We start from the raw sequence: 15,155 nt of genomic DNA on the forward strand, positions 1-15,155 counted from the left end.
GAGCATCTTCTGGTGTCTATGGAGCCCCTTCCTTCCTTCCTCCCTCCCTCCCTCCCTCCCTCCCTCCCTCCCTCCCTCCCTCCCTCCCTCCCTCCCTCCCTCCCTTCCTTGTTTTCTTCTGTTTAATTTGGCCTTTGGCTCTGAGGGCAGTGGTCTCCCAATCCCTAGGCTCTCTGGGGTCCCCTTGGATGGGGCTGCAGTCCTTCCAGTGAGCATGCTCAGGATCTTGACCCACCTTTCCAGCTCAATCCTGACTGCCTCCCAATTCCCCAGCCTACCCCGCTTTTCTCAGAAACCTGGTTCTCAGTGCCACCCATCACATCAGAGGTCAGCGAACAGATCAACCAGACAAATCCAGCTTCGGTCAGAGTCCCTTCTCAGTTCTGAACACCCTGAACTCCCCAGGGCGGGGGCATCCTTGCCTTAGAGAAGTTATTCTTCCAGCAACAAGGAATGTCTACAACAGGGTCACTTCACTTTGACAGTAATTCAAATAACATGACTTTCTCCCTAGCAGAAATTAGGATTGGGCCATGTAGACATTGCCTTCCATGGATGTTGGTCTGTGTGTTTTCAGTTCTGACCAGAGAGGCCCAAGTGATACTTCCTGATGCAGAGAGGCCACTGGTGTGACAGCTCACCTCACCTGGAGCCCTGGACTTGAACTGGGGTGGGGTTGACTCCGGCCTCTTTGCTTTAGTTTATGTTCTCTAACGAGGAAGGCAGAAGGCTAGCTGCCCAGGTGTGAGTGCATCTCACTTAGTCTGGTTCTACTTCTGGGTTTTTAGGCTGTTACAGAAGAAAATAAATATGCCTGTGACTCGGATGCTGCCCTTAAATCCTCAAGCCTGCCATGGCCTGAGGTGGTGACATGCTTCTTGTCCCTGCTTGTCTTCATCTCATCCTCCTCTTCCTCCTGTTTCTTCCTTCTTCCTCTTCTTCCTTCCTTTCCTTTATCCTCTTCTTCCTCTTCCTTCTCTTCTTCCTCCTCTTCCTACCTTACCCTTCTTACCTCTCCTTCCTCCTTTTCTTCCTTCACTACTCACTTCTTTTCTTCTTCTTCCTTCTCATTTTTTATCAAGACCTATCTCATCCACCTTTCCTGCAGAGCAACACCCCGCCCCCCAGCCCTGCCTGCCCTGCTGCCAAGATAGGGCTTATCACTATGGTACAGATGGGAAGACTGAGGCTCAGGGAGCTCCTGGTTCTTCTCTTGAGTTTTCACAGTGATGCTGATGTTAGACACAGCATGGCTGCCCGCGGCCTCTCATGAACCAGGATTCTGTCCACCTACATTTTAGGGTGTATTCTCCAGCTGGCTTCTGAATGATCATATTCACTGATCATGTCTTCATGGTGGTGGTTGGGTACCATTAGCTGTTAGACAGGGATGGGGCCACAGCCTTTTGTTAGAAGGTCTGGGGGAGAGAGTCCAGATAGGCTGAACATTTCAGCCCAGCAAGGTGAGAGGCACTGTGTGGGAAACAGCAAGGTTTGCAGGATACCCAAGCTGGGCTACCCCGTGGAGGATGTAGAGACAAGAGCAGGTTGTTGAGGGTCAGATGAGCCAGGCAGGAGCTTTAGGCACTGTTACAGAAGAAACTGAATTATCAAAGCCACTAAGGGTAGGTGGGTGGCAGTGACATCCTTATAAAACCTGTCCTTCTTCTCTGGCCCCATCCCTGTCTAACAGCTAATGGTACACAGAGGATATATACGGTCAGTGAACATAATCCTTCAGAAGCAAGCTGGTGAATACACCCTAAAATGACAGGGACTGAGATGACAGCCATCCCCACCGACCAATCCTCTTTCCCTGGTTGTGTGTAGCCCTGAGCCCTCAGATCTGTGGGTGGTTGGTTTCAGATCAGCACTGGGTAAGTGATTCTCTATGGTGATACAGGGTACACATATGCTGGTCAGATTTATCCAGAAAGCTTATTAGGGTGCAGAGCTCTGGGCCTTCTGCTGTAGCTTCTGATTCATGAGGTCTGGGGTAGAGATACTGGCAACCTGCCCTTGACCCTATTGTTGAGGAGATGGGATACAGGAAGTCTATGGGACTCCCTAGGAACATCACTGTTGTATCTAGTTCAAGCTCCCAGACACACCAGCCTACTCTCCATCTTTCAGGTCGTCTATCATGCATCCACTCTACCCAGGACAGAACACGTGAATGTGATCTAAAGGCCACTTTGTTTTCTGCAAGGCAGAACTCTATTCTAATCTACCGTTCAGAAGCATGGCAGCACAGCATCTGCAAAAACATCTGCTGGGAATGTTATGTATCTTACAAGTGCTAAGGATGGTTACAAAGTTTCATGTAAGGACTTGGCCAGAAAAGGCTGGCAAAGCCTGGGAACATGGGGGAAGCCTGTGTTTGTGTTCTGGGTAGGGAGAGGTTCCCTTCAGGGTAGAGGGAGGCTGGGATCTCAAAAGCCGTTTCCTGCTGATGCTGCCTTCTGCCAGTTTGGTACTTTCCCAAAGCAGGTCTCTAAGACTGCTAGGTACTTGTTTTTAATTCCTTTCACCACCCCATATGTAGCTCAGCTCTGGACATAAAGACTTCTGAAGCTCACAAAAGAATCCAGCTGGTTCCCAATACCTCCTGCTTAGGGGACCAATCTGGATCTTTTTCAGACACCCAGATGGAACCTACCTAGCCAACTCCCCAATCGCCACTTGGTGGGTCCCATACTTCAGGTTCAGCAACGCTGTACCCTGTTGAGGCTGGGGAGTGGCACATCAGCACCCAGCATGGTGCTCTGCAGCCCACTGGGTCGTTAGAAGAGACAAGATGAGCCCCAGATGCTAGAGGAAGAAGGCAGAGAGTCACACCCCCCTCTGAGACAGATAAACACAGGGAAGTGTGTGAGTCAATGGGCTATCAGAAGTTGTCTTGCTGGCTCTGTATGAACAGGGAGGTTGGTGACATTAGGGGTCTTGGTAATGAGGAGAAAGAGAGTGCACTTTGATCTGAAGTATGGCCAGTGGATTTGCCAGCTTCTTGAGGGACAGAAGGTAAAATAGTCAAGTCCTGTGAAAGGGAGATGGTTTGTCCTCATGCCGTAGCCCCTACTGGTGATGTGACATGTGGGGTCTGGGGATGCTCTAGCCTCACTGTGTGGTACAACTGCAGCCCGGGCTTGAGAACAGCCATGACCTTAGATGGACATTTACCCTTAGCCTCACCCTCCTTGTTTATAAAGGGAGCCACAACAGCTTCTGTTCCAGAGGACCTTGGTAGTTAAGGGCGGGACCCATGCTGGGAAGGCAGCCTGCACACAGGCTCCCAGAAGAAAACAGCTGAGGTGTATGCGAATGTTTGTCCTCTCTATCCAGGTGTTATCTTTTGGCCTCCAGGCTCTATGACCCTGGCTTTGAGGTCTGAGAACAGAACTTTGATTCAGACCTGTAGCCCCTCCCCAAAACTACTGAAATATATGTGCTAGTATTTTTTAAAAAAATGTTTGAAGTGCTTTTTATTTAAATATGGCCTAACAGAAAATGTGACTTCCTTTTATGTGGAACCAGATCATCAGAAGTAATGGGAAAATGGTAATAAATTATATAAGCTTGGAGCTTTGAGTACTTTTGCGGAATATAATTGAGTGTTTTCCCTAGAATTTCATTCAAAGCAACCATTGACACCACCACACTGTTGGTAAGTATATTCACTGGCTATCAAGAAGTTTCAAGAATTTAGATCACAGGGGCTGGGGATATTATATATGTATAAATGTATGTATATTATATGTGTGTATCTTCATATATATGTAGATACATATATACCTATATATGTATGTGTCTATGTATGTATGTATGTCCAATCTATCTCAGTGGTAGTGTATTTTCCTAGCATGTATGACATCATGGGTTAAATCTTTGGTAACACTAAACTGAATGAGTGAATAAATAATTAAGTAAAACGAAAGAGATGGATCACAAGAAGACTCATTTGCTCAAAGTGTCTTCAAAGACAAGAATGTGTGCTCATAAGAGACTCTAGTCTTTTCCTGTGGGTATGTTAAGGACTCAATGAGTGGGAAGTAGATTAGGCTAGTGACTACTATTTGACTATGATCAGGCTATTTGACTGTGATCAGCAGCCAAATCACAGGGGTCATGAGGTATTCTGTCCAGTAAACTTTGCAAGATTATTTTCCTCCCATGAAGAGTGTCCAGCTTCCTTGACAACGTGGGATTGAAAGTGTGCACTGCATTCAGACACCAGGGAATAGATTAAAAACCTTTACTAATAGAAATCTGTGAGGATTGGAACCCATAGACAAAAAAGTACCCATTTAGTTTCTGTCACAGGGCAGAAGTTCGGAGTGGTAGTTAGTGTTAATTGTCAACTTGAAAAAAATTTAGACTCACCTGGAAGATGGGCCTCTAGGCCTGCCTGGGAGCCATTGTCTTGCTTGTGTGAATTGATGGGGGAAAGACCCAGACACTGTGGGTGTCACCATTCCCTAGGCTGGGGTGCTGGACTATGTAAGTTGTACATCAGCAGGCATTCACTTTCTGCTCATTGACTGTGGATGTGACGTGAAAAGTTGCTTCAAGTTCCTTCTGCCTTGAATTCCCGTACATTGTTGTTAATGGTGTTGTTTTGTCAGGGTATTTTATTACAGTGACAGGAAAAGAAACCAAGGCACTGGGAAAGAGAAATAAAAAGAAACATCACTGGTTTTCTCCTATGCACCCATTCCTTTCTTCAACTCCATTTCTCTAAGGTCAGGTGGCTTTCAGTGACAGAAACACATAAGGAAATGCTTCCTGTGGCATGTCATTACTGAGAAGGCTTGTCAGGTAGACAGTCCATCAGGAGTGAAGTTGTTTAACTCTGAGAGGTGGACCAGACACAGGAAGATGGAGTTGGAGCCAGGGACCAAGCCTTGGGAGAAAGCTTGGTGGTGAGAATAGACATGACTGTGACTGGGTTCATCCCTGAGCCTGGATGGAGAGGAAGGAGAAGAAAACACTTAAAGTTCCCACTGCCATTATGTTCTAAGCCTTTAGGCCTGAAAGAATAGAGAACTTTTGGAAGATTCTCTTGGTTAATGCTGAAATGTTTCTCTGTAGGGTAATGATAGTCCTAGCAGGAGTTTCTTGAGACTTGGTCTTTGTGGTACTTAAACAACAGGAAGAGAGGAAGTTCCTTAGCTACTTCCCATTATGCTGTCCCAGGAGGGAGTGGACAGGCATAGACTTGAGTATCTGTAGGACATGAGTATTTGCCTCTACCCTCCCAACCCCCAACCCTCCTCCCTCTCTCTTGGCATAGATTGTGTTTGCTCTTTCTGCTTTGCCATTTTTCTTATTTAAAAACATTACATTTGCTCACTATAGGAAATAAAAACTTAAAGCTATAGAAAAGTAAGAGAGCATAGAAAGCTCACTCTCAGGTCCCCACGGTGCTAACTAATGTTAACATTTTGGTGGTACTTTCCCAAATCTTTCCCCAAATAATTTTCCTATTATAACTCTATGTATATATAATTCCCTATCCTGCTATTTTATTTAATATCATAAATAATTTAAAATACTCTACAAGTATTGCATGGAGTTGAGTTACCATAGTGTGTACGACACTTCTTTCTTTCTTTCTTTTTTTTAACTCCTTATTAGATACAAATTATTTTCAATGTTTTTCTAATGAAATAATACTGCGGTAAACATATTTTTATGGGAAACTTTTCTCTTAGTAGCTTTTTTTTTTTTTCAATGTGGAGGATCAAATCCCTCTACCTTGTACATGCTAGACAAGTGCTTCATCATTGAGCCAAACCCTCAGCCTTTTAGGAATAATCTTCAAAAATGAAGAATAGAAACGGACTTGCTGAGATTATAGACAACGTGCTTTTGATCCAGATGGCCATATCCTTTCCCACTGTCCATCGTGATGAGTGTGGCCACTATAGAAACTTTTTCAGTGAGTATTATTATTGAATTCCAACCAACCAACTAACTTACCAACAATAACATTTGTCAATTAATAGATTCACTGATTAGAGTTTAATGTTCATGGAGAGGGAGCTATTCATCATTTGTGTTTGGCTTTATTTTTACATTGATGCTCACTAGGCACTAGAGCAATCTCAGGAGCTAGCATTGTAGATGCCCAACTGGTAGCATGAAATATGCTTTCTAAAGTGTCTTTTTGTGCTGGTAACACACTCTCGCCTGACACACTCTGATCTGGACCAGGACTTTTCCTTTCTCAGTCCCTTGGAGATCCATATCTCTTAGTGTTTCTCTAGGAACATACCAGGACAACCTGGGGCAGCTCCTAAAGACATTGCTTCCTGGGGCAGACATCATCTTATTCCTGGAGTCTAAGAGTCAGTGAATAGGCACAGCACAGATACCTTCCTGGTAGGGTCACACCATCTTGTCAAATTCTAGCAACTACAACGAGAAGCAGAGCCTTGAACATACCAGGGCTTGTTTATTTATCATATAACCCTACCCAGGTTTCCCTTCAGACACAGACACCAACACAGCTGTTCTTACTGGGCAGCTTCACCGTGTGCTGGCTTGCCTCTTACTTTCTGCTTACTCTTAGCAGTCCTCACTGGTCCTTCTAGTCACACAGCTTTTTAGTTAGAAACATCTCTGTGTCCTTTGACAACATATTGTGCCATCAATTGCCTCTACAGTGGCCCAAATTTCGTTGAGTTAAAATGATCCAATTACAGGGCTCATGTCCTCTTACATATAAACCTGAAGACCAACTCACCATCTCTGGATCTACAGCTTGCCAATTGTGCCCAGGGATCTCAAGATGGTGAACGCTTCTGAGACCTGTGGTTTCTTTGGGCCTGGAAAGCCACCCAAAATCTCTGTGGCGAGCTGTGCCTAAAGGAGTCAGAGGAAGACAGCAGTGACCTCCAGGCTCATACACTCTACAGAGCACTCTCCACAGAGTTTGGACGCTCTCCTAATGATCACCCGGAAGGCAGTAGAGAATCCAGGCAGAACTTTCTTTTTAAGTTATATAAACTCTATGAGGTTCCCCTCCTTTTTTATGTACAACAAAATGAGAATAAAGGGTAAGTTATAAATGCCACCTCTTAATAAGACAACAGTTAAATTGGAGCTGTATGTCATTGACCACCATGAGAAACTACTTTCATAATTGTTTTAATTTTCTCTCTTGGTGTTATGAAGACCTTCATTACATACAGTTTTGCATTAGCACCTTTATTTGTAATGAAATAAAGGTTGGAAGAAAATTGAGGTTAAAACATAGCCATGTTTTTGATGACAAAAACAGGAAGTAGAGTAAATCCCTCTCTTCAGGAACTGAACTCAAGCTAGATGCTCTCAAAAAATTAGGAAGGTACATTTCCACCCCCTTCCATTGTTGGAACCCTTATCTTCCTTGCAAATGCTTCTTGAACATAGAGTTTATGCCTGAGCTTAAGCTGAACATATAGAAAGATATAGCTAGGTTAGGTTAGCTCATGTTTTAATTTTTAGGACAAGTACCTGTCAGAGACAACTGTCTAGATATTGATGTCATTCTCTTTATTAAAAGACAAGAAAGAGGGGCTAGATGGATGCCTCAGTGCTTAAGAGCACTGGCTGCTCTTGTAGAGGACCCAAGTTTGGTTCACAGCTCTGACATGGTGAATTACAACCATCTCCAACATCACCTCCATGGGCCCCAGCAACCTCTTCTGGCTGCTGTGGGAACTGCACATAGGTACAGAGACATACATATGAGCACAAACACACACGCAGGTGAGCACCCATGCACATGAAAACTAGTCAATAAATAAAATAAAACACAACGAAAGATCTGAGTGTAGTGGCACACATCGTTAATCCCTGCACTTAGGAGGCAGAGGCAGGTGGATCTCTGTGAGTTCAAGGCCAGCCTGGTTCCAGGCCAGGCAGAGTGAGTTCCAGGTCAGCCATAGCTACATAATGAGACCTGCCTCCAAAATAACAAACAAAAAAGCCAAAAAAGGAATAATAACAATAGTAATAATAGTAGTTATTATTATTATTATTAATACCATGAGCATATCTCCTCTTTGAAGACACTGAAGCCTCCCCGATGTTTTCTTTCCCAGTCAGGAACTATAGACTTAAAAAATCCTTAGTTCCTTTCTTTTCAGTAGAGAAGCTCTATAGTACCGCGTGTTTCTTTTCTGTTCTTTCTGAGTTGAGACTGAGGTCAGATTGTGTGTGTGTGTGTGTGTGTGTGTGTGTGTGTGTGTGTTTGTGTGTGTGTGTGTGTAAGAGAGAGAGAGAGAGAGAGAGAGAGAGAGGGAGGGAGAGGGAGAGAGAGAGAGAGAGAGGGAGAGGGAGAGGGAGAGGGAGAGGGAGAGGGAGGGAGAGGGAGAGGGAGAAGAAGAGGGAGAGAGGTTGCTGGAGGTAGCAAGATCTGGTCATTCAATTTCAAAGCAAGTTTTCCCTTTGTAACAGAAGCCAAAGGAGATACTATTAAAGGAACACATCCCCACTCACTGGACAGTCGATGGTCGTCATCATTTATGAGCTACTTGGTCAGTCCATTAGACTACTGGTTTTTATGTACATGGATTTTCTGTGATTCCACGACTTGAAGACAGGACAGTAATAAGCTTCTAGTTTGGTATGTGGGGAAGGTTTTAAAGAGAAGCAATGTCTGTGTCCCCCACCCAGCGGGATGAATATGAAACTGCCAAGAAACCCCTACAATTGACATCGTTATTTGAGGTCGGGAGGTTTCCTGCTAAACAATCTCCTAGGCTCAGGGCTTTGATCAGAAGGCTCTGGTGTCAGGAGACACTTTGACTGCTGGCACATGGCTCCTGACCCGTGGAGTTCCAGAGCCAGCCCATGAACCCAGGGGCTCACAGAGGGCTGAGTGCATGGGCTGGTGTGGGTGAATTTTAAAGATTCATTTGTGGCTCTCAGCATTTATAAACCATGTTAGGTTTCAATGTGGCTGGCATCATTAGCCTTCTTTCTAACAAACTGGAGCTACAGAGACTCTGTTGGTCTTGGTGAACAGCCAACTAGCAGTCAAACTGCAGTTGGGTGAGGCCCTGGTTATTTCTGCTTATGATTCCAAAGTTGAGGTGTGACCTGGATGTCCTGGGACTTGTAAATGCCTTAGGAGTGGAGACTAGTGGAAGGTCTGAGGTTGGCTGTGAGCAGAGGGAACTAGCTCCCTTGGAGCCAAAGCCTGAGAAGGAGGCAGCTTTCAAGGACAGGACATTTGTTGAACCTACCTAATATTTAAAAGGAATCTTATATCTGGTAACTTGGGAGCCATGCCTCAGCAAATTACCCTCCTTGCAGTGAGTGGCTGTGCTCATAACGAAAGTCATGTAATTGCTCATCAGGGCCCAATGCATTGTCTCTGGCTGTGAACTGACAGGGTTGCATCTTTTCATGAACTGAAGAGGCTATCATTGACTCAACGCTCATTCAAAACCAAGAAAAATGTTACTTGCTTCTAAATACAGATGTGGCTGCTGCAGGTATTGGAGTGGGTTTCATCCCAATGGTGCACCTCTAGGAAGCTATGTTTCAGCCATTGGAGATGCTGCATCCTCATGTTGCCTTGGGTCTCTTTTTCTTGAATCTAGTCTCAGGAAGGTAATTCCTGTCTGGCAGAAAGGTGGGCCTCCATATTTGGGAAGTAGAATTTTGGCTGAGAGGGGATGAGAACAGAATGGATCAATGTGCCAATGTCACGAGGAACTCCAGCCAAGGTGCTGCTGTGGACAAGTGTGTCAGGAAGGAGTCTGGAGTTTAGGCTATTGGTGAACACGTGGAGGTTATTGTCATCAAAGGCAGGGTACCTGGGTAGTTTTAGACCAATGGAGCCAAGTTTGAAGTGGTAGATGACATTTCTCTTAATTTCACATTATTCTTTAATCTGGAAGAGTTTTGGAATTCCAATGGCTTGTGTGTGTGTGTGTGTTTATGTAGTGTGTGTAGAGTGTATATTGAGTTTGTGTGTAGTATACACATGTATTGTGTTCATATAGAGAGTGTGTGTAGAGTGTGTATGTGTAGAGTGTATGGCTAGTATATGTGCATAGAATGTGTGTTCACATATATGTAGTGTGTGTTGTGTAGTAGTGGTATGTAATGTATACATGTAGCATGTGTATAGAGTGTGTATGTATGTATGTAGTCTGTGTGTATGTGCATCCTAAAATAGGATCCTTTTTGGTGATTTTTGTTTTATGAATTATCTCAATGTCTTTGGTATCTATAATCTTTCCAAGAGATCTGTATTGACTAAGGATGGTGGAGTTCTAGTTTGCTTCTCAATTGCTTTGATAAAACATGTACCAAAACCAACCTGGGGAACAAAGAGTTTATTTGGTTTATACTTCCACTTCACCGTCCATCATTAAGGGAAGTCAGGGCAAGAACCCAGAGGCAGGAAGTGAAGCAGAAGCCCCGGAGGAGCGCTTCCTACTGGCTCGCTTCCCTAGCTTGCTCAGCCTGTTTTCTTATCTCTCTAGGCCTACCTTACCAAGAACGGCACCGTCCACAGTGAGCTGGGCTCTCTCATATCAGTCATCAATCAAGCAAATGTCCCACTGACAAGCCCACAGGCCAATCGGATGGAGGCCGACCCTTGTTACAGGTTTCCTCTTTCCAGGTCACTCTACTTTGTTTTAAATGGCAGTGATTAAACCAGTATAGATGCCATGAAATATTGAGGTTTGACTAAACTTTCCATGTCTTGGTGCAGGACCTGACTCTAGATTGCTGGCCGTTCTGTGGGACACGAAAAGGCCGAACAAGTGTGGAGTAGACGCCAAAGATGGGTCTGAATGAGAAACACCACGTAGAGCTGGAACATTGGGAAGCTTTGACAGAAAATCTTGCCCCCTTCACCAAGCTTTTGTGTGTTTCTCCTAACTGTGATTGCCTCAGGAGAGCCTAGTCTCCCATGAGACGCTTGCCTGCTGCCGTGCACTTCCTTGAACTGGAGTCTGCAGTGTCCCTGGCCTCCGGGATTTCACCCTTTGTCCTTCTCAGTATAATCCAGGAATCTGCACTATTGTGCAGGCATTTGTCTGTTTACTTTAATGAAGGCGACCAGGTTTGTAATTGTCTATTAAATGGTCTATTAAATAGTGTCATAGCTAGAGGGACCTCGGCAAAAATAACCAGTTTTTTTTAGTGCTCCACAAATCCCTCTTCACATGTGTTTTTTGCAGCACTTTTGGAAATGTAGCTTAGAGCATTCTTTCTTGTTTTCTAAAGGATCTCATAGCCTAGAGCTATTCTAGTGACTGCCTTTCCCCAGAATTTGTCTTGGATGCGTAATTCCTCCTGCTTCTCACTGGATACTCCTCCAGGAGTGTGTGCCCTCTTCTTGGTTGGCCTGATGTCTTAGCCTTCTGGATTTTGTTCCATTTTCCTTTTCCTTAGCTACTCTTCAGCCATAAGCTCACTTCCCATCCTGGCTTCTTTACTCTGCCCTGTGTTTTGGCTTGCCTCCCTGCCACCTTAAACTGTGTGCCTCATGTTTGGGTGGCCATTCTCTCAGTGCTCCTGCTCAGAACAACTGTGCTGCCCCAGCTCTCAGCTGCAAGCAGCAAGTGTTCCTAGAGAACATTTTGCCTGGGTGAAATCTAGCTGTAGGGGTTTGAAGGGATCATAAGGAGCTACTCTGGCCAGTCTCCCATTCAAGGAATGTTCAAGCAGAAATTCAAGCAATAATTAGGGACTTGACACTTATTGCTTGTGTCACTCGCTTATCACATTAATCTTTCACACCAGAGGATAAAATAGAGAGGATAAGACCAAAATAGATTTCTCGCTTCAACAGAAAGGTGAGCATGCACAAAGGTGAGGTTCCGTGTGTACCATGGAGTGGCTTCACAGAGTGCTGGGAAGATGGAGGGCGATCTAAGAGGCCCTGAATTGTGCCTTGGGGGAGAGGACAAACTCAGCTAGATGGAATTAAGCTTTGAGGAATTTGCTTTCTGGATTTTTAAGAGAAGATTGCATTGTGGGACTCCAAGGCCGCCACTTCAGCTGATTTCCAAGGCTGAGGGGCCCAGGGAGCTGTTTGCAAGGTTCCCGAGCTACCCTGTGTCTCCTCATGGGCTCAAGGGAGCTGAGCAACAGATCCAGGATTCCTGCTGGAGCCTGGTACCTGCCTGGAGAGATACCCAGAGAGCAAAGATTAGAGTGAAGCCTGGCCCCAGGCTGCCTGTTCTTTGTTCTATGTGCTAATGGTGTCCTTGTATGCTGCCTTCTCTCTGTTTTGAGTACCTCTCCTGTCTCTGGCATAAAGGATGGGCAATTCCACACCCACAGCATTGCATATTGAGCAATTAAATTGTGTTTGGCTTATGATGCTCATGTCAATGTGCGTGTGTTCACGCAGGCAGAGCTAGCTAGACCCCAAAGAGAGCTGACAGACAAGGGTTACTTGATAGTAGAACCTGGGCTGTTAGGGGAAGCCCTCCCAGGGCATAAGCAATGTTCATGAGAGCCATCCTGGACAATTCTGGTCTCCTTTGCTGTAGTTGGGCTTCTGGTTGTCACATGATTCTGTTCCAGCCAATAAGAACTACAAGGACTGGGATAAGTGCTTCGAGGAAGTTTTTCCATGTTAAAAGGCGAATAATGGAGAGAGATTATTTTTCCCTCGGACTATTGTTATGTAGGGCGTGATGGCCGGCACTGCTGCAACCTCTTTTTCACCATGAGAGTTCTTCTTGAAGGTGAATGAGAGACTGAGGGAACCTGGATTTTCCTACACCACTGAGTCAGCTCTCTGGAGATACATGACTGTAGAGATTATGTTAAACAAGATAATACTGCTATTACTTACACTATTATTTTAAAATTAATTCTACATGTTTGGCCAGGTCTCATAGCTTCTTTATGTTGCCATGCCCATGAGCAACATGGGTGGGCAGTCAAACCCTAAGCTGCACATGGACCAGCAGGCCTGGTCTTCTTCTGATAGAATAGGGGGCGTTTGCTGCAGCAGGCAGTTTCTGGTATGTCCTAGCAGAGCTTCAGTGATAAGCTCTTTATTGGCCTTTTGTTTGCTGTGATGATTCCACGTTTTACAAGCCACATAGTGATTGGTGCTGGGTCAGCACTGTAAGATGCTCCTTTTGATTGATGGATACATTACTATTGTTGATATTATTATTATTATTATTATTATTATTATTATTATTACTATTATTATTAATTATTTAAAGATAGGGCCTCACTATGTAGCCTTGGCTGGCCTAGAACTTTCTACAGTGAACAGTTTAGGCTTGAACTCATAGAGATCCGCCTGCCAAGTGCTGGGATTAAAGGCACACAGGAGTCACCACGCCTGGTAACGCATCCAGTTGTTTTTTTTTTTTTTAACATGAATTCTGGGATTGCAGTCAGGTCCTTCTGTTTGCAAGGAAGTACATTCCAGACAGATTGTCTCTTAGCCTGAGTGGGAACTCTTGTGAGAAGAGCAGAACAACAAAGCGTCTTATTTCTGGCTCTGTGGTGCTTTGCTTGCGGTATGATCAGAATCATTTGTGGTTACTCTTTTCCTAAATGACAAGATTTTCTTTTTTAAATGCAAGCTACCATGGGGTTTCTTTTCTATGCTTATGTTTTTTTTTTCAATGAACTCTCAATTTTGAAATGATTTTAGGTTTTAGAAAAAATATAGCCTAATTAAATTACCTGGGGTTTCTGCATCCCAACCACCCACTCCCCACATTGTCCCTCTTTCATGATCATGGTCTAGGTACAGGTAGATACAGACTCCCACTTGCCACTCCCCACCTCCATCCCCAACCCGTGTTCACATCAAGTTTGCGATGCATTTGTCAAAAATGTGGAAAGCTATAGGCACTAGAGACCACAAAATGAATCTGCAGACTTTATTTGGACTTGCTTAGGTCCCCCGCGCGTGCGCCTCCCATCCCATCCCTATAACTGTCCTTTTCTCTTGCTGAATCTGCTAGAGGACTACACATTGTATTTTCACTAGGTCACGTTTGATTTTATACTGGGGACAGTTCCTTTTCCCCACCCAATCTTCGACACATAGCTTTCAGTCATGTAGTATCATGCTCATTTGTGGCTTTCTAGCCACTAAAATGTCATTCCTGTCGTTGGATATAGGAGCCATCTCAGATAATGTCTCTTTAATAAAGCCCCCTACTTCTGAACAGGGTCTGCAGGGCTAGGGGAACTTGGACAGCATTTGAAGGCAGTCTGGGCCATGTGCCAGATATTCAAGGCAGCTTCAAAATAAAATCTGAGGAAAACTATTCCCCTGAGACCAGACAGTATAAATCCTCAAGAGTTAAAAAAAAATCTTTTTCTTTGCATGCTATTTTATGAATTTTCATATTCCTTCTTGTTTATGAGCCCAAAGGTTGTAAGAGAAGTGGATTTTTATTTTCATCCTTTTTGTGGGAAGATTAGCAGATGCAGCCTCAAAAGCATCCTTGATAGTTTTTACCATCCATAGCCTTTCCTGTGATTATCCAAGTAATCCAATTGAAAAATTAATTGCTTGAGCCTGTAGGTTCTGAGTACAAGATACAGAGGGATATCACCAGCACACACTTCTGTTTGATGGCGTCTTGAGATAGACCTACTCTTGGGGTTGATTTCTGGGTTTATCAATAACAGCTGGGATCGTGTGGGCATTGGATGGTGACTGACCTTACTGTTTGATATTGTACACACAGCTCAGATTTCTGTTAAGCCTAATAAGGCTTTGCCCAGATCATAGAGCAACATTAGACAGTGAAAAGGGAGGTTGTAATCAATTATTCTGTCTTCGAGACACCATCTCTGGCTTAGCAGTTCTGTTTCTCAGGGAAATGCTGCATGCAAGACCATCCTTTTCCGTATGTTATCATGCCTGTATTATTGCTATCTCACTGTGTAGTGAACATACTTGGTTAAGGCCATGCAGTCTAACCAGTATGACCAACATAATCTTGATATGCATGAACAGAACCACAGTTGAGCACTTTCAAATGAATATATATGCATATAAACTACATATATATATATATGTAGTATATATTGTATACTGTATATGTATAGAATATATTTGGTTATTGTAGACAACATAATCTTGATATGTACAAACAAAAACATGGTTGGGAACTCTCAAATGAATACATAGAAACATATATGTATATGCA

General features: G+C 44.1%; 1 long non-coding RNA gene across 6 annotated transcripts; it reads left to right on the forward strand.

The window, feature by feature from the left end:
* Window positions 1–1,237: 1,237 nt before the first annotated feature.
* Gm36431 lies at window positions 1,238–12,336 on the forward strand. Of its 6 annotated transcripts, none has more exons than XR_378568.2 (6): window positions 1,238–1,877; window positions 2,134–3,021; window positions 3,535–3,664; window positions 8,443–8,522; window positions 10,485–10,624; window positions 10,718–12,336. It is a non-coding gene; the product is annotated as a predicted gene, 36431 (long non-coding RNA). The 6 variants fall into 6 exon arrangements; XR_870027.1 differs by lacking the exon at window positions 8,443–8,522 and having other exon boundaries at window positions 1,238–1,463; window positions 1,694–1,877; XR_378570.2 differs by lacking the exon at window positions 8,443–8,522.
* Window positions 12,337–15,155: the final 2,819 nt, after the last annotated feature.

This window comes from Mus musculus, chromosome 7, assembly GCF_000001635.26.
Source record: "Mus musculus strain C57BL/6J chromosome 7, GRCm38.p6 C57BL/6J".
NCBI classification, from domain to species: domain Eukaryota; kingdom Metazoa; phylum Chordata; class Mammalia; order Rodentia; family Muridae; genus Mus; species Mus musculus.